The 24,826-nt window shown below is 37.6% G+C and overlaps 1 long non-coding RNA gene across 1 annotated transcript in view; it reads left to right on the forward strand.

Annotated features, from left to right (window-relative positions):
• Positions 1-4,072: 4,072 nt before the first annotated feature.
• LOC137637985 (uncharacterized) overlaps positions 4,073-24,826 on the forward strand; it is a 30,428-nt gene continuing 9,674 nt past the window's right edge. The window contains exon 1 of the long non-coding RNA XR_011043841.1: positions 4,073-4,162. This is a non-coding gene — a long non-coding RNA (uncharacterized lncRNA). The remainder of the gene's footprint in view (positions 4,163-24,826) is intronic.

Below are 24,826 nucleotides of genomic sequence, written 5' to 3' on the forward strand. Positions count from 1 at the left end.
AATTCGAATGAAATATGAGTGTTTCTAAATCTTATCAAAAGATGGCAGCACACGTTCCTTTTTCCATTCATGTTAATAATTCTATTCAATTGGAAAAGGGTCATAGATTGATACTTACTGTATGTAGAAATATGTATGGCAGGTAAAAATAATATCAAATTCCAATTAAATAGGCGATTTTTTAGCTATTTTTAAACCAAAAATGACGTCATGGGAGGTTCCAGAATGCAAGGATTAAAGAGCCCTACGTATTATTTCTTTTCATGGCCAATAGATGGCCTTAGCAGAGATTACTAAATTGCTAATCGCCCCCATCATCCAGTCATTACAATTTTCATTACTTCATTTATGTTTCTATTTTGGGCACAAAATATTTATAAAGCAGACGCACGTGAGCTTAATGTTCCTTATTATCTGGCCACAAGTTAATTCTTAGGAAATTACGAATTTCTCAATAAATGTCCCATAAATATTTCCTCAGCAAACAATCGTTAGTTCAATTACATTTGGGGGTCAGGGGGTGGTCGCCAGAATGCCACATGTACTGAAATTGATGAGATTATCGAGTAATTACCGTTATTTGATGTAATTTTCAATTACCTTCTTATGAAACCAAAATATAATTAATATGTTTCATGGTATGATATGTATTGTTAGTTAAAACTACGTAGAATAACAATATTGTTACATTTCGAAAGGCACAATAACGCAGACTCCTCCCATCTCTCTCCCTTACCCCGTAACATGGAGTTTTACTTTAACGCCAATAGATGGCATCAGAGGCACCTTGTCCAAACTAATATAGTCAATTATTTGAAAACCACGTGTGACAAAAAAAGAGTGGTAGGAAGGTAGAGGCCAGAGAACTAGAAGTTGGTAAATTGTCCAACGACTGTTTCCTTATTAGGAATGAATATTTTTATCAGAAAATGGTGTGAATTTTTCATATGATATCGGAAGTGACCTGAGTTTACCTATGAAAGTGTTTAGTATTTAATTTCTTCAACAGAACACATGGATGGTAATCCATTTCTCTGTACAAGTGACCAAGGCAACAATCATCAGCATAGTTAAAGTTGGTGGGACGAGTTTGGGACAGCGCTGCCAAATGGGATTTCCTTGTATGGAGAATATCATTATTAATTACAGATTCAAATCATTTAAGGAGTAATAATTATATACCAGAAGGTGCATGACTATGGTGTAATTTAATGTTCTTATAATCAGCGTAATTAACATAGATAAATGGGATAATGAAAAAGAAAATTGTCACATTTCTGAGTCTTCGCCAACGCCTGACTGTGTTGCGTCATCCACCTGCAAATTTGTGTTTGTTAATAAGGGCGTCCAACGGTGTAAATCAGTTATAAAATAAACCTTATCATCATTTCCTCCGTTTGCTCAGTAAATGTATGCATGTCAGTAAATCTGTTTCTTGGTTCAATATAGGTTAAAAGAATTCTTTTAGATAGACTTATGTATAGAGTAAAACTTTATTTATATTCTCTAATATATCGTAGACATTGCACACATACACACACACACACACACACACACACACACACATATATATATATATATATATATATATATATATATATATATATATATATATATATATATATATATATATATATTATATGTATGTATGTATATATAAATATTAATGTTTTCCCTTTATAGTAACGACCACGGTCTTCCAAGGTCAACGATAGGCCAATCATGAATGTAAAAAAGCTGATTCTGAGAGAGAGAGAGAGAGAGAGAGAGAGAGAGAGAGAGAGAGAGAGAGAGAGAGAGAGAGAGAGAGAGAGAGAGAGCACACCTACAAGACAGAGGTGCTTATGATCTCTGCAAATGAATCAGAAGAGACGGAGTATGCCTATAACAAGAAGAGCCAATGTTCATTGATATAGGTTAAGTGTGGATGTTGCATTTAGCTATTAAAGATATATGAGAGTTATTTGCCAACATTTATTTTAATTAGTACGAATATTGATCGCGATGTTTTTAAGAAATTTAGTGCTGGGCATAGAATTGAAGATAATAGTTTGGAGAGACGGAAATGTAAGCATACATTATAATGTTTCCGGGATTAATGAGAATATAAATAAAGTTTTGCTCTATACAAGTCTATATCAGAGGAATGTTTTTTTCTGCAACGACATCAATTGATTGATTATCAGTTATCTGGCATCCTGACATCTAAGGTCATTGACGCCGATCAAAGTCAGTTTAAATCATTGCCAATAGATCACAAGAAAGGTTTCCCCCCTTTTTATTTACATATTTGATTCGATGGAAAGGTTGACAAAGTTTATATGTTGTTGGGTGTCTAGAAAGGTTAATCAAGATTTTTTTTTCATGGCTTTTTCAAATAAGTCACAAATACCCAATGAGCGATAGAAATGGGAACAGGTCAGGATATCCTATTTCCAATCCAGTCCAATCCTTCTCCACCATCTTCGACTGTTCTACGCATTACAAAATCCATGAGGAGGATAAACAACATAAGTGCTCAACACATTTTTATTCCAAATGTAATATTATGAACTTGCATCCTAATAGTAATAATCATGGACATGGAAATATTAATCGAATGTCACAAATTACTCGCTGTCCCATTTCTCCATGTCTCTTATTATAATCGATCATTCTTTGATACATCTATCTTCATCTTACAAGTTCAGTTAGGTGTTTCTGCATGTTGCATAAGATTGATCATAATTCTGTCATTAATTTGCATCCAGACCTTCCCAGAGTGTACCATCTCGTACTGAGCATTAGGTATTCAATTCTCTAGTCTTGGGCAGTGCCATATAGCCTCTGTACCATGGTCTTTCACTGTCTTGGGTTAGAGTTCTTTTGCTTGAGGATACACTCGGGGTCACTATTCTCTTATTTCTCTTCCTCTTGATTTTTTAAGTTTTAATAGTTTATATATGAAAGATTTATTTTAATGTTGTTACTGTTCTTGAAATAATTTATTTAATTGTTAAATTACCTTACTTGTTGTTTATTTATTTCCCGATTTCCTTCCCTCACTGGGCTATTTTCCCTGTTGGAGCTCTTGGGCTTATAGCATCTTGCTTTTCCAACTAGGGTTGTTGCTTAGCAAGTAAAAATAATGATAACAACTGTAAGGTTCACTTCATCATAAGACTCTATACTACACAGTAATTCTATAAGTTTTATTCCAGCTGTTACCAGATTGTGGTATGATCATCCTAAGCAGGCAGTTGACTCGGTGGAACTTTAGAGAGTTCAAAGTGGTTGCAAATGCTTTTTTTTTCTGTTGAATAGTTTGATAAGTCTAATTTTATATTTTATTAATGAATTATCTATTTAAAGTTGTTATTGTTTTATTATTTTTTTTCTCATTTATAGTTCATTCCTTACTTTATTTCCTTATCGTGTTGTACTGCTTTCCCTGTTGGGGCTCCAGGAATTATAGCACTTTGCTTTTCCAGCAGGTTTGAAGCTCTACTACTAAATTTACTACTACTACTGCTACTACTACTACTACTACTACTACTACTACTCCGTCCGTCCGTGTTTCCCACTCACGGGCTGCCTTAGCCCAAGAGCCCCTTGCTTTCATATTTGTTTGCAAAGTCAATCTAATACCTACTTACCGTCCGTCAATAATAATAATAATAATGATAATAATAATAATAATAATAATAATAATAATAGATGACACTTTAAGGCAAGTTTAATTGAAAACAATGCAGTATTATTATTATTATTATTGATAATAATAATAATAATAATAATAATAATAATAATAATAATAATAATAAATTCTACACATTCCTTCTGTGTAAATTAATCGTAATCCTTTAGACATTTATTCTTTAATAATTTCTTTCGAACCTCATCTTGATTCAAATACCGACGGGAAATTCTTTCCTTCAATAAGCCAATGGGAAAACTCCTTACAAAACTAAACGCACCTAGCCAATCAGCAAAAGCCATCCATACATCCTCGTCTATCATGACGGAGGCTTGTCATTGGCTGGGCAAAAGTTCTCGTCCTAATTGGAACCAATGTCCATTCTCCGTTTGTCTGAGAGAACCCAAGTCGTAGAGATGTAGCGCTCTCTTGTACTGAAGTTATAATCGTCGATTAATCTCTATTTCCCTACAAGCATTTGCAAAGGTAAGGTTGGTTCTCAAACGGATAGTGTATTAACAATATGTTGTGGTTATATATTTTAAAATGTGTTTTGTACTATTAAGTTATAATCGTCGATTAGACTCGATTTTCCTACAAGCATTTTCGAAAGTGATGTTGGTTCCCAAACGGATAAGTGTATTGACAAAATGTAGTGGTTATATATTTTAAAACTTATTTGCGTAAATTATGGATGTAGTGCTTTTGTTTTATTTGTGGTGCTATTATTGCGTAAATGAGATTGAAACACTTTGATAGTTGCTGTAAAGCAGTTATGGTGCTATTGTATATTTGCTTGAAATAATATCCAGCCTGACATTTATATTAAGGTATGCCCATGGCTAAAAAATCTTGATAAAACCTTGTGAAAATGGAACCTTGAATTGCATCAATAAAACCACAGTGATTTCGTGACATGAATTTGAAGCAATGCCAACAGACTATTTCAGGTGAATGCCTATTTAGTTTATCTATTATTTTGCGAGTATATACTTTGGTTTCCACTCATTGAAAGTGATTGAAAATTATTTGTTGTTTAGTTAGCTATATATGTTATTTAGTTAGCTATATATGTTATTTAGTTAGCTATATATGTAATTAGTTATTTAGTTAGCTATATATGTAATTAGTTATATAGTTAGCTATATATGTAATTAGCCTCTTACGGTAGATAATTAAGATTCAGGGATTGACTTAACACTGGCGAATGAGCCATACTGTAGTTCTAGGGGCTCGGTTAGTGAATACATAAAAGCTGCTTTTTTTTTATTTTAATTACAGGGAATTTTGTTTCATTTTTTTCCTCCTATGCCAATGAAGTTGGAAGGTTGTTTTCGCCTCTGTTTGTAATTTGTTTGTTTGTTTGTTTGTGAAAAGGTTCCTGGCCACAATTTTAATCGTAGAGTAATGAAACTTGCAGCGGTTAACAGTTATGTTAAATGCTGGAAATGATTACATTTTGGAAGGTTAAGGTTTAAAGGTCAAGGTTCCGGGCAAGCAAGATATCCAGTTCCCGTAATCAGCCATAAGTTTGGACATCGTTGTCACAGACTTCAAACATGGTTCATATTTGAGTGTAGAGAAATCCACGATAATTAATACATGTAAAGTTCAAGGGTCAAGGTCGAGTAAAAGGTCAAGAAATAAGCTGCTGGGGTGGAGGTCTACGCTCTATTTAGTCCCTCCTCTAGTTGATCTTGGAATTGAAAGCTGAACACTCCTTTATGGCTAGTAGTCAATTGGAGTTTGAAATAATACACGGTGGTACTCTAATCCAAAGATTGATATAAGACTTAATCAATTTAATTGCCATTTTACTTCAATTATGAATAACTTTTAGCGCCAAGTTTAATCTAGTGTTCTTAAGAGAAAACCTCTAGTATATGTTGCTCTCGTGTAATTAATTATATTGCATTTAAATAAATCTAATTGATTTAGCTGATAATTCCATGATATACGAGTTTCTTCGGCATGCTGCAGGATACCAAAATTTGGAGTAAATCTGTTTTCCCGATTTATGTACTGTCAAAACACACCGAAAACAGTTTCTTGAATGACTGCATATTCTCTATCCACTGGGCGCTTATGGATGGTTCATATTTGAGACCTATTAAACTCTCCATCGAGGTCCATTATGACTCCATTACCCCATTGTGGTGGTCTATGTGGTAATGTCCCTTACTAGTGAACGCGAGACTCGGGTTAAGAGTCCCGCTCAAACTCGGTAGTTTCTTTGGTCGCTGCAGCTTTACCATCCTTGTGAGCTAAGTATGAGGGGTTAGGAGCCTATAGGTCTATCTGCTGAGTCATCAGCAGCCATTGCCTAGCCCTCCTCGGTCCTAGCCAAAGCGGAGAGGGTGCTTGGGCACTGATCATAAGTATTTATGGTCAGTCTCTAAGGCTTTGTTCTGCTTGATAGGGCAATGTCACTGTCCCTTACCTCTGCTATACATGAGAGGCCTTTAAACCTTTAAACTCTATAAGCTATTTTATGCCTAGTTTATAGTGATTTTCTAGTGCTATCCTTCGGACACGCAATTGGGATAGCTAGGAGAGTGATTGTACACGTTTTGAAAATAATTCTAGCTTTAATAGGCAGCCAATTTAGCTATTCGTCCACTTAACTCTCTAGCTTAGTCTGAAATATATAATCTTGACTCATAGAGTTTTATGGTTTACTGATAATTCATTAAATTCTGATTTTTTTCGCCTGGAGTTCTTCTAAGATAGGGGTGTATGTAATTATTAAAAGTAAAATATGAAATTCCATGTTAAACTAAACTTTGTTCTTGCAACCAAAGGTAATTTAGAAATATAACTTTCACAGATGCTAATGTCAAATATAGTTTTAAATTTTCATTTAATGTGGGGACTGGGGACTGACTATCTCAGCTTATGAATGTACAAATGTGTTTTGGTTTATATTCGCATTTTAAGCGGTCATGGAAATAAGTTTTAATGGTCGCCAGTTTGTGTCAAGCTATGAAGTCTTATACGTGACTTGGAAAATACACTGTTAAAAATTTGCCGTAAACAACGGTAGAAATACTGGCATGAATGTTGCCAGACATTTGCCGTTTTAAAGACGGATATATTGACATGAATGACTGATTTTACGGTCACCAATCCGCAAAAGATAATAATAGCAAAGTAGGGTAAAGATTACAGTCGCCTGTATTATACTGAAATATATCTGAGAACAGTATATCTTTACGGAGAATTTCCCATTAAAATTGCGGTGTTTTTAAGTGTTACATAGCGTAATTGTCGTTGCCAACATCACAGTATCACAATATTTCCCAAGTTCAACTTATTGAAAGCTTTTTATATCATAAGTCATTCAGAAGTTTAGTGTGAGATTGTTATACAGTATTGGGGCCGTATATATGCAAACAATAGAACCTATAGTAGAGGTGCATCTTAACTCCAATAACTTGAAAACATCTGTAACTATTCTCGTTTCGACGAGATTAGTTGGCTGCAGGATGTAGCTGCCTATTGAAAAGCGTCCCTGTATAGTGATCTGTTGAACTGGGGTTCGAGACCCACTAAGCTCTAAGATACTTAATTGTAATGTCTGTGACCTCACCATCCTGGGGGAGCATACAGGTCTACCTGCTAAGTCTTGAGCAGCTATTGCCTTGCAGGCCGTGGTCCTAGCTTGGGTGGAGAGAGGGAAAATGTCACTGGCCCTTGCCTCTGTTCATTCATGTATGACCTTTAAATATTTGGAGCTCTTGAATATTTGGAGGTCCTGTTCTGAATTGAGTCATTGCGTATCTTAGAATTTATTCCAAGTCTAATTAGCAGCCAGTGATTTCATTTAGTTTAGAGGGGTAGCCTAATCATTTATCGCAGTGGGACACCTTTTAACAATCTAACTCAGTTTCTATATCTTCTCAAGTTGTATTTTAGGTAATTTGTAATAGTTACAGTAATCAATCCTGGTAGTTAGTAAAAGCTTCTAGTAAAAAAAAAAAACTTTAATTTCTTTGAAATAGCAATGCTTTTATTGTGATAGCTATGAGTTTTTACTGCATTGTCCATTCAAGTAAATTAATGCTATTCAAGTAAATTAATGATATTCACATAAATTAATGCTAATTAATACACCTGATTCAAGAACTTTATTAGATATCGGGATAAAGTTGTTAAGTTTGAAAGCCTCTAAGGTTCCTTTTTTTTCGTTCCGCCATACTTAGTTTCATTATCATTCAGTTTCAGTTAATTGTCATCCATTCTCTAACACTAGTAAACTTGGTTTAAATTCTCAACTGTATTATAGTCCTTAATGGATTAGTATAATTGTGTATCATCCTCAAGAAGGTTTAATTTCACTCAACATCGCTCTTAATATTTTTGATAGACGAATAATAGTTACAAAAATAAAAGGAATTGGTTTGGTACACTTCCCTGAGACACCCCTGGTTCATATAAGAATTTCCAATTCGTACAATAAGTTTGTGATAAATTTATCATTTAGATATTCAAAAGCTTCATGATAAATACCCTTTTATTGTAAATTTTATAGTATTTTATGCACCAACATCTCTTGTGCAGACTGGTTTTACTTCATTACTTTAACTGCTGTTTATCTGGTCCTATACATCAAGGGGACCTTACTCTCTAGAGGACTTTATTTTTACTTGTTCGTTCTAAGTAATCAACATTTCATCATCCAACAATGTTTTGATTCTTCCAAAATTACTCGACTAGTTGTTCAAGAATTGCATTTTCAAACATCTATGACATGGTTTGTTTCGAAATAGGTCTGTATGGATTTTTTTTTAATCCTGATAATCGAGGGCACCTTTCAAAATTGGTATAACTATAGCCACTTTCTCAGATTTAAGGTACTTACACTCGGTAATGCTCAGTAATGCTAAATATCTGAAATGTTTTGAATAATATTAAGAGAAGTGTTGGTCTGGTGGTAGCGTCCTTGCCTGGTGATTTCAAGACAGGGTTAAGAGTCCCACTCAAACTCGTTAGTTTCATTGGTACCTGCAACCTCACCATCCTTGTGAACTAAGGATGGCGTGTTTGGGGGAGAATAGAGATCTATCTGCTGAGTCATAAGCAGCCATTGCCCTGCCCTCCTTGGTCCTAGATTGGGTGGATAAAGGGATTGGGCGCTGATCATATGTAATATGGTCAGTCTCTAGGGCATTGTCCTGCTTGATAGGGCAATTTCGCTGTCTTTTGCTTCTGCCATTGGCATCAAATCAATCGCCCATTTTTTCTGCTACCTAAATAATTCTGATGACGTCATCACTTGTTATACTGTTAAATTTCTTTAATTTAATCTATTAGTGTGTCTGGTTCAGTTCAATATCAGTTTGATTCTGAACACTAGGGAAGATACAATTATATTTGTTTTCACAGAGAAATTCACCTTCTAGTTTTGGTAACTTGGAACCATGCCCCTTCCAAACATTTTATATCAGACTACAGTAACATATTTATGCTTGTTGCTGCTTCATGGATTTTTTTCTTGTAATGTATGTGTTTTTCCCTTCGCCAACGAAGTTGGAAGGAAATTGTTTAACCCCCTATTTGTGTTTTTTTTTTTTTAATTTGTTTTTGAACATTTTTTTTTACCTTTGAGTAATGAAACTTGCAGGGATTGACTGTTATGTAAAAAGATGGAAATTATTTAAATTTTGGAAGGTCAAGGTCAAAGGTCAAGGTCACAGGCAAGTAAAATGTAAAATTTACGTAATAAGCCATAAGTTTGTACATCGTTGTCACAGACTTCAAACGTGGTTCATATTTCAGTGTATGAAAACCTACGCCGATTAATACATGTTAAGGTCAAAGGTCAAGGTCGAACAAGAGGTCGAGAAAAGGCAGCGGCGTATGTCTGCGCCCTACTGAGTGCCCTTCTAGTTTAACATGCTTCTTACTTTTTGTCATGAACTGGGGATGGTGATAAATTTAGAAAAGTCCTCAATCCAACCTTTACATAAACGGTATATTTCCATTGATTATACTGGCACCTAATGATTTTGTGTTCCCTCCATACACTTTGTTTTAAACAAACTCCTTTCTCTATTTACGTCTTGTTTTCTCTTCTCTTTAAAATCTCTAGATCGAACCAAGGAGACCCGTCCGTAACAGTAGTCTTTTTCCATTAATGAACAATGTTATAATAGATTTTTAGAACGAATCAAGGAGACCTGTCCGTAACAGCTAGTTTATTTTCCATTAATGAACAAATGTTATCATGATAGATTTTTATTCACCCTATTGCATAGTTATCAGGCAATTAAATAGTTGTTGCTCTTGGACTAAACCTGAAATCTTGGAGTTGCAAAGGATTATTGTACGCTACGAAGGTCTGAAAGTAATAGAATTTGCTTCACTGTCTAAAACAGCCAAGTTTTTTTATTCCGTATAGTCTTGTGGAATTGTGATCTTAAAAATAGTAAAATATGGCAACTTGAACACTAACTATCGAATCTAAATTAGGGTAGTATTTATGAATTACTGAAATCTAAAATAAAATATCAGTATAAAATTTTAGATATAATTAGATTGGCAGTATCTTTAATTGGTTTTAAGTTATTAAGTCTTGAAAATTAACAAAATTGGTTTTCCATGCGGAGTTTACCCCGCCAGTCGGGTAACTTTTCGGCGGCCCAAGGATGCTTGCTTGCTTGCTTGCTTGTTTATTTATTTTTTTTTTCGCTCGAAGCGCTTCTGCAGCCACTCCACCCTCCATTGTAATTTTAACATTATAAAGTACTTTTTCCCAAAGCCTCAAAATGGACAACTTATGCTTGTTGCTGCTTCCCGGAATTTTTCTTGTATGTATTTTTCCCTTCGCCAACGAAGTTGTTAGGAAATTGTTTTCCCCGTGAATAGTACTGCCAGTCAGGTAACTACTGTACAACCAGTACAGGCAATACATTCACTTTTCGATGGCCCAAGGCTTTTTTTTCTAGACCGTAACTTACTTCGCACGAAGCGCTTCTGCAGCCGCTCCACCCCCCATAGTAATTCTAACATTATAAAATACTTTTTCTCATAGCCTCAACATTGCACAATTTGGAATCAAGATTCACCAAGAATCCCTTTCTGGTAGTTTATGTAACCCTAAAACAATCGGCACAATTAGGAATTGATTGTTATAACCACGATGAATATTAAATTTATTTTACAAGTTTTAAATTTTAGGAAGTGTCCATGTTAATACTTAATTAATCTTTAATTTAGTATCCGCAGCTTTTCAGCATCTCGAAGTAACCCTATGATTATTTTCTTTTCTTTTCTTATACAGTTTTGTATACTTGAAATGAAAACAGCACGCTTGAATTTCACGATCACCAGCACAATTTCTGTAGACTTGGTTATGATCCTCAACCCTTTAACTGCCATTCGGGACTAAGCCAAAATTTTAAAAGGAAAACTATTTTAAAATAGCCTAAACTATAGAAAGTTGGTATTCAGTGTAGTGCCATAGCCTCTGTACCATGGCCTTCCACTGTCATTGGTTAGTCCTCATGCTTGAGAGTACACTCGGGCACACTATTCTATCTAATTTGTCTTCCTCTTGTTATGTTCAAGTTTTTATAGTTTATATAGTAAATATTTATTTTAATGTTACTGCTCTTAGGATATTTTATTTTTCCTTGTTTCCATTCCTCACTGGGCTATTTCCCTGTTGGAGCCCCTGGGCTTATAGCATCCTGCTTTTCCAACTAGTGTTGTCGCTAAGCAAGTAATGATAATAATAAATGTCTTGATGAGAACGTTCCAATTAATATCAACTGGACCCAGTTGTGGAATGATTTTCCTAATGAGGTAGTTGTATCGGTAGAACTTTTAGAAGTTCGAACTTACAGCAAATGTTATGTTGAACAGGCTGACATAAGTCATTTACAGTTTATATATAGATGTACTTTAATGTTGTTATTATTCTTAAAATATTTTATTTTAATTGTTCATAGCTTCTCTTGTGTATTTCATTATTTCCTTTCCTCACTGGGCTATCTTTTTGCCTGTTGGAGCCCCTAGGCTTACAGCATTCTAATTTTCCAAATAGGGTTGTAGCTTAGCTAATGATATTGATAAATAATAATAAATAGAAATAATAGAGATTTGTCTATACCAGAAGTTTCGTCGAATTCAACACTGGAAGTGAAAGGATTAAACTTACATTTCCTTCTCAGTAATATGGTAACGTAGCTGAATTGGGTTAAGAGTCCAGTTCAAACTCTTTTGTTACTTTGGTCGCTGCAACCTCACCATCCTTGTGAGCTAAGGATGGGGGCTGCGTTTGGGGAGCCTATATATGTCTGTTGAGTTATCAGTAGCCATTGCTGGCCCTCCTTGGCCCTAGCTTGGGTGGAGAAGGGTATGGGTGCTGATCATTATATATGGTCAGTTTCTACGGCATTATCCTGCTCGATAGGGCGATGTCACTGTCCCTTGCCTCTGCCATTCATGACCGGCCTTTAAACCAGTTAACATCCACGTGACTTTGCCTTGCCTTCCCAATTGTATCATAAAACTTTATCAATATTATCATGATTATCTTCCTAATCTGGTAGTTGAATCAGTAGAACTTCAAAAGTTCAAAGTTGGAGCAAATGTTTTTATGTTGACCAGGCTGACATGAGTCTTTTTATAGTTTATATATGACATATCTCTTTTTGACGTTGTTTATAGTTTATATAGGACATTTGTTTTGAAGCTGTTACTGTTTTTAGAATGATTTATTGTTAATTTATTCTCATTTCTTTATTTCCTTATTTCCTTTCCTCACTGGGCTATTTTTCCCTGTTGGAGCCCTTGGGCTTATAGCATATTGCTTTTCCAACTAGGGTTGTAGCTTGGCTAGTAATAATAATAATAATAATAATAATAATATCTTTAAGAATTTTCGGATCATGGTTTAAAATCTGGATAGGCCATCGTGCGGCCTGCTTATGAAATACCATACTGATACTTTTTTTATTTTTTTTTTTTTTTTTTTTTTTTTTTTTTTTTTTTTTTTTTTTTTTTTTTATTTTTACATTAAGGATTAACTATGTACCTATTTCTGTAATCAGGCAGTTGAATCGTTGGAACTTCAGAAGTTCAAACTTGCAGCGAATTATTTTATGTTGAACAAGCTGACATGCCTGTCTTTAGTTTATAATTGACAGATCTATTTTAGTGTTGTTACGGGTATTAAAATATTCCATATTTCTTCATATGTAGTTTATTTCCCCATTTCCTTTCACTGGGTAATTATTCCCTGGTGGAGCCCTTGGACTTATAGCATCCTGCTTTACCAACTAGGGTTGTAGCTTGGCCAGTAATAATGATAAAAAACGTATTTACCATATCTAATTCACTATGGACACTGTAGAGCGTAATTTCTTCTGGTTTCAGCTTCCAAACCTATAGTCCATTTCTTTTAGCGAGGCATATTTGCACTGACTCGCAGCGGTGCCCATTTAGCTCGAAAAAGTTTCCTGATCGCTGATTGGTTGGACAAGATAATTCTAACCAATCAGCGATCAGGAAACTTTACCGAGCTAAAAGGGCACCGTTGGGAGTCGGTGCAAATCTGCCTCGCTAAAAGAAATTGACCATAGTTTATAACTGTACACTACTATATGTATTCCTATCATCGCTTCGCTACTGGCTCCATTAACAAAATGTACGTAATTTCCATTTGAGGTAAACCTCGTATAAAAATTACACAGCGTTATTATTAGACCACCCAATTTTTCTTATTTTGATTGGAAATTACGAGTACGCTATTATCGGGTTCTTTTCCTTAAGAATTCTAATCGCATGTTTCATATCAATCATAGTAGTTGGCATAATTAGTTTCATTGATATTATTTCTTCAATGATATTTCAATTCTTAATTTTTACAACAGACTCGAATTTCTTCGCAAAATTACATATTAGGTTAACGTCCATGACAAGTTTTTCCAGTCATCGAATGGTTTTCCGTTAATGTTGTAAGGAAAATGGTTGAATTTATAAAGTCGAATTTTTTTATAATAGATGTATGCTGAAGAAATCTTATGATGATAAATGTAAACCATATTTTTCAGAAAATTACTTTAATATATAACTTTGTGTGTGTAACATTGTATTTGTAACGTTGGGTTTAAAATGTGTGTTCTGTATAATAAGCTTTAGTATAGAATGTAAATTTCATGAAGTGATTGTAAAGTCCAACTACTGTATAATTTATTAATAAAAGATAGTCCGCAATCGTGTAGTTACCGCTCAAGAACCATTCTCTCTCGGGCCCGTTTTCTTCCAAGCCCCGTTTTCTATCAATCGTAAACTAACTCGCTAAGCAAATCTCGGCTCTATTTCTTCTCCCATTTCAGCAATACTCTACCCTTATCCATATTCCTCCTCTAACTGTACTGCATTCAGAATTTTAGAAGTCACGCTAGTCGATTTATATTACCATAGGATACTATCTGGAAAGACATATATGCAGATATACAACTTATATCCTATGCATGTTTTACTTTTCAAGATCTACTGTATAGACGAGAGACGTTCCTCGTTTCTGTGCCATGTTGTTGGGTTTTCTCATAAAACTTACTTACTTACTTTTGATGGCTGCTTTTCTGGTCCCATACAGCAGGGGAACCCCACTCTCCACAGGACCTCCGCTGTCGTTTTACCTTGTTCGTTCAGAGTATTTAACATTTCATATCACATATTGTTCATTTACTGTTAAATCATCGCTGTCAAAAGATTCATGAAATGAGAAAGTCTTCAGTTTCCTCCTGAAAGCCTTAATGTCTTCAATCATTCGAATTTTACGTGGGAGCTTATTGTATAGTCTCGGGGCCGCATGTTTTATGGCTCTCGAGCCTAAAGTAGACATATGTCTAGGTTCCAACAGTTTGAAGCCATTTGTTGGCTGCGCAATATGTAGCAATTCTCTTAAGTATTTTGGACGCCCGATTCTGATGACTTGGTGGGTTATTGTGCATATTTTAAATTCCAGCCAGTGCAAATCGATTAGTATAGGGGTGATCCTTTCCCTAGGTGGGACACCTTTTATCAGTCTTGCTCCTCTGTTTATTATGTTATGTAATTTCTTAAGTTGCACTTTTAGTAAATTGTAGTAGATAGAGTTGCAGTAGTCAATCCTGGTAATAACAGTTTATTACAAGTTTCTTTACAGAATTTTAGTCCAGGTACTTTTTTTATAAACGCAATATTTCTTGGATGATAACCAGCAGTTTTTATTACTTCATTTATTTGGGCATTTAGAGACAGGTTACAGTCAAGAAATACACCTAGATCTCGAACTTTACTAGATATCGGCACCGAGTCATTACTCATGTTCATTTGAATATCACATAAGTTTCTCAAGCTGTTTCTCTTGCTCACCACCATGAATTCAGTTTTGTTCTCATTTAATTTTAGTTGGTAAAATGTCATCCATTTTCTAATCTTATCAAGGTTTCGGTTTAGTTTCAGTAGTGTCATGTATATCATTTATGGAGAAGTAAAATTGTGCGTCGTCTGCAAATAGTTTAAACTTCACGTCCTGCGTTTGTAGTATTTTCGATAGACCAATAGTATAGATGCAGAATAAGATTAGGCCAAGTACACTCCCCTGGGGTACCCCTCTGTTTAAGGATTCATATGATGAATCAGAGTTTCCAATTTGTACACTGTAATTTCTACCACTTAAGTAGTCTTTTAGGTATTCGAAGGCTTGATCTTCAACGCCGATGGACCGTAGATCATTTAGTAGCAGTTCATGCACCACTGTATCAAAAGCAGCACTGAGATCGAGCAGTATTAAGATACCACATTTATTTTCATCCATCATTTCTAGCATATCATATACAACAGAGCAGATGGCTGTCTCCGTAGAGTAGTTTTCTGTAAGTAAATTGGTTGTGAGGCAAAGTTTCTATTACTTCTAAGCGGGTGACTAGTTGTTCAAGAATTACACATTCAAGCACTTTTGAGACAAAGGATGGATCTGAAATAGGTCTATATGAGCTTAATTCCTGGTAGTCCAGTGCATTTATCAGAACTGGTGTGACTATAGCCATTTTCTCAGATTTAGGAAACTTACATTCATCAATGCTTGCATTTGCTATTCTCATTATTATTTCGGCTAGACTAGAAAAGTCTCTCTCTCCAATTACTTCATTCGTTGTCCTGTTCGTTCGTAAAGACTTAACACATTGTTATACCTCCATTCTGACGTCCTTTCTTCACCTTGCTGTCCAGCCTCTCATTTTTACTTGATACTACAACTGCAGGTTTCCCCAGAGTTATTTCGGTTTGGGATAAAATGAGTAGAAAATTTAACCGAATTTAATAGACATACTTGGACTCCATTTAGTAGAATATGAAAATATACATTTTGATTTTCAGGATGAGATCAAACTAAATTGATGGTGTTCATTTATTGTAACAAACATCGGTTGTTAGATACCTACACTCATGGCCTCGAGTGCTCATTGATGCAATTTAACCAAGGGGCGATGAATGGTCTCCCAGACCCCGATCCCGGGTCTTCTGTTACAAATTCATAAATTCAAATCTTAAACATGTAGTTCATCCTCTTTTTTCAATCAAGCGATATCTTTAAAAAAGCCTTTCAGGTGAATATTAAATAGTAATGTACCCGAGCAGTTAGTGATCTCGAAGTTTAGATATCCACACGCGCGTTCACACAGATTCGACCCTTCCGACCCCCACGGTCTATTACCAAGACCGTGCTCAACCCCCTCCCCTTAACAACATGCTGGTCCTGCAATTTGTGGATTTGTGTGGTCTGGGAGTATACCTCTCGGCGTACCCCCTCTCACTAGGGTATGATTACTCCCTCTTCTCCTTGAGCGTGATAGGAAGGAAATATGCAGTATAAATATTTATGTAAACTTTATAGCCAAACACTTACTCGATATTATGTAAGGGAGATAATGTAGTGTTGATTCTAGTCTCAACTTTTCATTGCGTTAGACTAGACTGTTAAATTGAGAGCGGTTGGCCAAGATAAATGGTCCTTCTGCCGTCATTGTTTTTATCTGGCCCAGATATGTTTGAAGCATACCATATATTTTCAGCTCAATTTGAAAGTTATATTTGAGACCTAAAGCTCTTAATTTTCTTTTTTTTCTATATAGAAACAAGGAACTAATAAATTATACGTGGTCTGCGATTGTTCTGTAAGTCAGGATCTTTCAGCTTTTAAAATCTCGAACAACTTTTATTCACTTTATCTTTTTTTTCTTTTTTTTTTAAGATACATATGGAGCTCTAGCATTGATCTGTAAAAACACGAGAGAAACTTAAGTTTATTTGCTGCGAATGGATAATAATATTCTTCATTAATTTTATCAGTGCCATTTTATAGATTTATAAAATGTTAAAATCTCAAAGAACCAAATAAAATTCAAATTCATCACTAAGATGTTAGATAGAAGGGTGACTTTTGAGAAACAAAATATAATAAAATAATTACTGGGAAAGAACTCAATAGATTTACTTTAGATTTATGAATTTTTGAGATATATCAGAAGTAGCTGTCATTGACGACAACAGTGCGATGAAAAACTTGCACCACTAACACGTACGATTATATTTAGTGGAAAGTTTAATATATAAATTTTACGCAGCGATAATTTTAAAACTAGGCCAGTTAGCGGTCGTAATTGAGTGGCCGTTTTGGATTTTTAAATTTTTGGGCTACTTTAATAACACGGAAAGTTTTTCCATTAGTTTTTTAAATTATATAACGGGTAACCAAATTTACATAGATTTCTCAGCTAGTTTTGTACCATCCTTCTCTGCAGTACTGTAGAACGCTTAAGAATCTCCTGTCTATTTAGTATGATATTGGATGATGTTAAATGTTTTTGACCAGAATTTGATTTGGTCATATAAAAATTCTCGCATGGAGGTGTGCAGTGTAAACGGGATAGAAATGAATACTTGGTGTAGGTAGGTAAACTTTGATTCTTTCGATAAAGGTCGTTTAAGGGAACAACCGGGGTTGGTGTTAACTGGGGTAGCTCTAGTTTGAAGGTTTGCAAAGGATAGTTTTTAGAAATACAGGGTGTTCAAAAACTTATCTTCGCACTAAGTATTGTGCGTGGTGTGACAACTCTCGGAGAGTGATGGGCCTCAAATGCTCACTGTGGAGAAACTTCTTGAACACCCTGTACATTGGTTGGTATTTAAAATGCTAGGTTTTCTACACCTTGTCCTTTGGTCTTGATACTGAGCATAGCTGTGAACCGTTGCATTTTTGCATTTTTTGGAACACCATTTTAGTTTCATAATGTACCTGAAAATAGGTGTTGAATGTAGAAGTATTGAATTAAAATCTCAAGATAGAGGTGACTGGCGAAATCTAACAGAGGCCCTTTGCGTCAATAGGCGTAGGAGGAGATGACGATGATGATGATGAAAATAAGTGACTCTGCGACTTAATTTCCCCTCGATTTGGTGGAATCTTTTCTATTTTAACTTAATTCCTCAACAAATTGACAATCCAGACTGTCTTCTTTATTCCAAAGGATGATATTTGTATTTCATTTAGTTTAAATTCCCCAACCTATAGCTGCTGCTTCTTTGGACCAAAACATACAATATAGCTCGTTATGAACACTTCGTGGGTACCTGTGCAAGAGTAGGTCGTTATATCTTTATAAGTAGCCTGTAGAATTTTGATAACTTATAAATTAATAACTTGCGAACTTTTATTCATAATAATTTTTAACAACAATTTTAAATATTTAACTTAGCCGGTGAATATATAATAGCTGCAACTCTGTTGCTCGACAGACACATACATAAAAAAACTCGCGAGCGATCGCTATGCAGGTTGCGGGTGTGCCCACCAGCGCCAACTGTCGGCCAGATACCACTCTCTGATGTAAACAAAACCTTCAATTTCTTCTCTGTCGACGTGTAGACAAGACGCACTTTTACTCGCTGTAGAACCTGGAGTTTTTCCCATTATATTTGGTGAAGTACTTGAATTTGGTTTGAGCTTTCGCAGTGCAGGTGTTTTATCTTCATCTTAAATCTTGAACTCGTTTTTGGATAGATTTAATTTTTGATGACAAAGAGAGTATGGACTTTCTTTGACTTTTAAATGGCCGACCCTTCCCTTAGACGGAAGTGTGTTTAGGCTTTTAGCAATTATCTTATCACGTTATAAATTATTTATAGATTTTCCTCTATATATTTTATATCTCACCGCCTTTATTAGGCCTCTTCGATTAACTTTCCGTTTATAATAAACATAAAAATAAATTTTAATGATTTGTTTATATGCGACCTTCCTGAGAGTAGGCGGTCCTAACTTGGAAACCGAAGTTAAACAACGTTGAGCCCTTTCAATCGTAAATAGCTTTTACAGAGCTAATGATTTAAAACTTTTTAAATGAATATTTTTTAATAGATATTTTATGAAAGATTTTCTTTGAATAGACTTCGTACTGTTTCAAAGATGAACTAACGTTTAGTTTATTTATGCTACGCAGTTTGCGCTCTATCGTTACGATAGAGAGAGAGAGTATCACGGTTTCACTTTGCAGAAAGAGTAAATCGATTCTGACGTTTTGTTCATTCTTCTTTCAACGCTTAAATGTTTTAAATTCTATTTTAAAGGAACTTTTTAATTGAAAAACCTTTCAGTTATTTTCCTTTGGTCAAATAACATGTTTTTTTGACGAAACGTAAGTGGGCTCTTCTCTTAGGTGCGTAATCAGAGAGAGAGAGAGAGAGAGAGAGAGAGAGAGAGAGAGAGAGAGAGAGAGAGAGAGAGAGAGAGAGAGGGGAGAAAACGTTCCGTTCAAGCGGGTAACGTTGTTCTCGAGTTACTCTCGTCCCTAGTCTCTGTACGGGGAGAAAGGATAAAACGTTTTTAGTTTTTTATTCTCGTCCCCAGGCAATGTACGGTGAGAGATTGAAAACGTAGTTTTGAATGAACTAGTGTTTAGTCTCTTCCCCAGCCACTGATTTTTTTTTATATTAAAATATGTTTACTGTTTTTTGCTGGTATTAATGTGCTTGCATTATACGACTGATTTCGCTATTACTACCTTTTGATGAGGGTAGAATTGCGTGCTTCAGGTAGAAATCAGTAAAAGTTTCGATTTCAGTGAAATAAGTGCAAAACAGAAAATCGTAGTGATAAAGTGATATTGCGCAAAGTGTTATCAGTGTTGCGACCGAGGGTTCGTCTGTTCGTGCCTGTCGTTCGCCTAGTCCGGGACCTCTTGCAAGCTCCCAAGCCCAGGGGAGAAGTAATGTCGTACGACTTTTGGGTTCGAGAGGCCTTGATCAGCGAACAGACGTTCCCTCTATGGTATCGGGTGTATCTTACCAAGATCACCCCTACCATAAGGCGAGAGAGACGATTTTCTCCTCGTCATCCGAAGGCTTTTCGCATAAGAAACCTGAAACAAGGTTTCGAGGCCCTTAAGCGAAAGTCAGTCCTTTCAGGACAGGTCCAGCGTCCTGGTTGTAGCCATTAGGACAGCTCTGACCCTATGCAGTCATCGGAAGACTGCTCGCCGCCTAACAAAAGCGTAACACAGACTCCGAGAGTCTTTTTGTTGGCAAGGTTTTGCGGTCACAGACGTTACCCTCGTCTCTTACCGCAACCATTTCCGTTGATCCTAAATGGGTTGTACGGCAAGACATGCAGAATAAGCTTGCCTCCCTTATGGAAGACTATTCTGCCAATTAGTACGTTGAGCCTAGCCGTTTATCTCATCGAGATCCTGGCTTTCAGCCAACCTAACGTTCCTTTGTGCGTCCTGTTGACGTTGGCGTAGCTAAGTCACGTCAGTCAGGTTGTTTAGAACCACACTCGATGCGGTCTCGTGTGGATTTTCAGCCACATTTGGACGTTAGGCCACTTGCTGATGCTCCTGTTGACGTTCAGGACGTTCGCTAACAATCGGAGTTGACTTGTTTTGACGCTGAGCGTCAACCTCCGCATTCTAGAGTTGTTTTGACTGCTCAGTCTAGGCGGTCAAAGCAGTCTCGAGTGGACGCTGTGCGTCCTCACGCACCTGTTGTTGTTGACAGTTCACAGACTGTCAAGCAGTTACATGACGTTGCGTCCTGGTCTCTCGCACCTGTTGTTGTTGACAGTTCACAGACTGTCAAGCAGTTACATGACGTTGCGTCCTGGTCCGCTACTAATGCACCAGTGCGTGTGGACTCTGCTTGTAAAGCATTGCCACCACGGTAGGTCTCTCCCTTGCTTGAGACTCAGCTATTATCGGACAAGGTTCCTTTAGATGAGGAAGTTGCTGTTCCCCCTCCTACTGATATTCCCTTGAGGACTCTGTCAGACGGAGAGGAGCCTAAAGCTGCTTAGCCCTCTATGGACTTTAAATAAATCATGCTGATTTTTAAGGATCTTTGTCCGGATCTTTTTGTAACTGCTGCTCCTCGTTCGCCTAAACGTCAGAGCTTACACTAGGCCTAGCTACTTCGAAGCCGTTGTTTTATAAGCTAGTGCTCTCTCGCTCTCCTAGAGAGCTTTACGTTTGCTAGGCGACTGGTTTATCACCAGGAGGAGTTTGGGGGATACAGCCTTTGCTTTCCCTTCTTTTAAACTGGCTTATAGAGCGAGAGTCTGATATGACACGAGAGAAGTTCTCGGCTTGGGAGTTCCTGCCTCTGCCCAGATAGACTTCTAAAATCTCATAGACTCTCCCTGGCGCCTGGCCAGGAGACGCTCCAAGATTTTACAGGTCAACTTCACAGCTGTTTTCGAGCCTTTGAAGTTTTGCTGTACAATTATGTCATGCATAAACAAGGCTTTCAGGGATGGCTCCAATGATCTGACAGCCACGTTCTCTGCAGGAACAAGTCCCTCAGGGATGGCTCCATGATTTGGCAGCCATGTTCACTGCAGGAGTACGTAAGAGGCAAGTGCGCTCAATGTGTTCATTGTCAAGACAAACTTCACGATGAAGTCTACCAGGCTGTCTTGACAGCATTTATGGAAGGAGACTGGATGGTCTCTCTCGACCTTCAGGAGGCATACTTCCACATTCCTATATACCCGGATTCCCAACCGTTTCTGAGGTTTGTTTACAGGAATGTGGGGTACCAGTTTCGAGCTATCGGAGATCAGAGCCTCCCTGTACTTGGACGACTGGCTTCTCAGAGCCTCTTCCAGTCATCGCTGTCTGAAGGATCTCAATTGGACTCTAGATCTGACCAAGGAATTGGGACTCCTAGTCAACTTGGAAAAGTCACAGCTGGTCCCATCCCAAACTATTCTGTATTTAGGGATGGAGATTCACAGTCAAGTTTTTCGGGCTTTTCCGTCGGCCCCCAGAATAGATCAAGCCCTGCTCGCCATCCAGAAGATGTTGAAGAAGGAACGTTGCTCAGTCAGGCTTTGGATGAGTCTGGTAGGAACGCTGTCATCCCTGGAGCAATTTGTCTCGCTAGGAAGGCTACACCTCCGACCTCTACAATTCCATCTGGCTTTTCACTGGAAAAAGAACAAGACGCTAGAGGCGGTCTCGATCCCGATTTCCGAAAAGATAAAGACTTGTCTGACTTGGTGGAAAGACAATATCAGTCTACGAGAGGGTCTTCCCCTAGCAGTTCAGAAACCCAACCACGTTCTCTTCTTGGACGCATCGGACTTGGGCTGGGGCGCGACGCTGGACGCTCGGGAATGCTCAGGTCTGTGGAACTCGAGTCAGAGGAGCATGCATATCAACAGCAAGGAGCTTTTGGCGGTTCATCTGGCCTTGATAAGCTTCGAGAATCTCCTTCGAGGCAAGGTGGTGGAGGTCAACTCGGACAACACCACGGCCTTGGCGTACATTTCCAAACAGGGAGGTACCCACTCATTGACTCTGTACGAGATCGCAAGGGACCTGCTCATCTGGTCAAAAGATCGAGGCATCTCCCTAGTAACGAGGTTCATCCAGGGCGACTTGAACGTCCTAGCAGATTGTCTCAGTCGGAAAGGTCAAGTAATTCCAACCGAATGGACCCTCCACAAGGATGTGTGCAAGAGACTTTGGGCGACTTGGGGTCAACCCACCATAGATCTCTTTGCAACCTCGCTGACCAAGAGGCTTCCAATCTATTGCTCTCCAGTCCCAGACCCAGCAGCAATACATATAGATGCCTTCCTCCTAGATTGGTCACACCTAGATCTTTACGCATTCCCACCATTCAATATTGTCAACAAGGTACTGCAGAAATTCACCTCTCACGAAGGGACAAGGTTGACGCTAGTTGCTCCCCTCTGGCCCGCGAGAGAATGGTTCACCGAGGTACTTCGATGGTTGGTAGACGTTCCCAGAAGTCTTCCTTTAAGAGTAGACCTTTTACGTCAGCCACACGTAAAGAAGGTACACCAAAGCCTCCACGCTCTTCGTCTGACTGCCTTCAGACTATCGAAAGACTCTCGAGAGCTAGAGGCTTTTCGAAGGAGGCAGCCAGTGCGATTGCTAGAGCGAGGAGAGCGTCTACCATTAGAGTTTACCAATCGAAGTGGGAAGTCTTCCGAGACTGGTGCAAGTCAGTTTCCGTATCCTCGTCCAGTACCTCTGTAGCCCAAATAGCTGATTTTCTCTTATACCTGAGAAAAGTTCGCTCCCTTTCAGCTCCTACGATCAAGGGCTACAGAAGCATGTTGGCCTCGGTCTTCTTGCATAGAGGCTTAGATCTTTCCAACAATAAAGATCTGCAAGACCTCCTTAAGTCTTTTGAGACCTCTAAGGAACGTCGTTTGGCTACACCTGGGTGGAATGTAGACGTGGTCCTAAGATTCCTCATGTCAGACAGGTTTGAGCCTTTACATTCAGCCTCCCTGAAAGATCTCACTCTTAAGACTCTTTTCCTGGTATGCTTGGCCTCGGCTAAAAGAGTCAGTGAGCTTCATGCCTTCAGCAAGAACATCGGGTTTTCGTCAGAAAAAGCTACTTGTTCTCTGCAGCTTGGTTTCCTAGCCAAGAATGAGCTACCTTCTCGTCCTTGGCCTAAATCTTTCGATATTCCTAGCTTATCGGAGATCGTAGGCAATGAACTAGAAAGAGTATTATGCCCTGTTAGAGCTCTTAAGTTCTACTTAACTCGTACTAAACCTTTACGAGGCCAATCTGAAGCGTTATGGTGTTCGGTTAAGAAACCATCCTTGCCTATGTCAAAGAATGCTTTGTCATATTTCATCAGATTGTTAATACGAGAAGCTCATTCACACTTGAGTGAGGAAGACCGATCTTTGCTTAAGGTTAAGACGCACGAGGTTAGAGCTGTCGCAACCTCCGTGGCCTTTAAGCAAAATAGATCTCTGCAAAGTATCATGGACGCAACCTATTGGAGAAGCAAGTCAGTGTTCGCGTCATTTTACTTGAAAAATGTCCAGACTCTTTACGAGAACTGCTACACACTGGGACCATTCGTAGCAGCGAGTGCAGTAGTGGGTGAGGGCTCAACCACTACAATTCCCTAATTCCATATCCTTTTAATCTGTCTCTAAAAATGTTTTTAATGTTGTTTTTATGGGTTTTTCGGAAGGCTAAGAAGCCTTTCGCATCCTGGTTGATTTGGCGGGTGGTCAAAGTCATTTCTTGAGAGCGCCCAGATTAGGGGTTTGATGAGGTCCTGTTGTATGGGTTGCAGCCCTTGATACTTCAGCTCCTGGGAGTCTGTCAGCATCCTAAGAGGATCGCTGGGCTCCGTAAGGAAGACAGACTTACAAGGCAGAGTAATCGTCTAAGTCGACTTCCTTACCAGGTACCTATTTATTTTGGTTTTGTTATATTGATAACTGTCAAAATGAAAAAACTCTTAGCTTATACGATGTAAACATATTTAACTCTGGTCTCTACCCACCTCCTTGGGTGTGAATCAGCTATTATATATTCACCGGCTAAGTTAAATATTTAAAAATGATATTTTAATTATAAAATAAAATTTTGAATATACTTACCCGGTGAATATATAAATTAAACGACCCTCCCTTCCTCCCCAATAGAGACGCAGTGGGATGAGAAGAAATTGAAGGTTTTGTTTACATCAGAGAGTGGTATCTGGCCGACAGTTGGCGCTGGTGGGCACACCCGCAACCTGCATAGCGATCGCTCGCGAGTTTTTTTTATGTATGTGTCTGTCGAGCAACAGAGTTGCAGCTATTATATATTCACC

This window comes from Palaemon carinicauda, chromosome 3 (genome assembly GCF_036898095.1).
Source record: "Palaemon carinicauda isolate YSFRI2023 chromosome 3, ASM3689809v2, whole genome shotgun sequence".
NCBI lineage: Eukaryota > Metazoa > Arthropoda > Malacostraca > Decapoda > Palaemonidae > Palaemon > Palaemon carinicauda.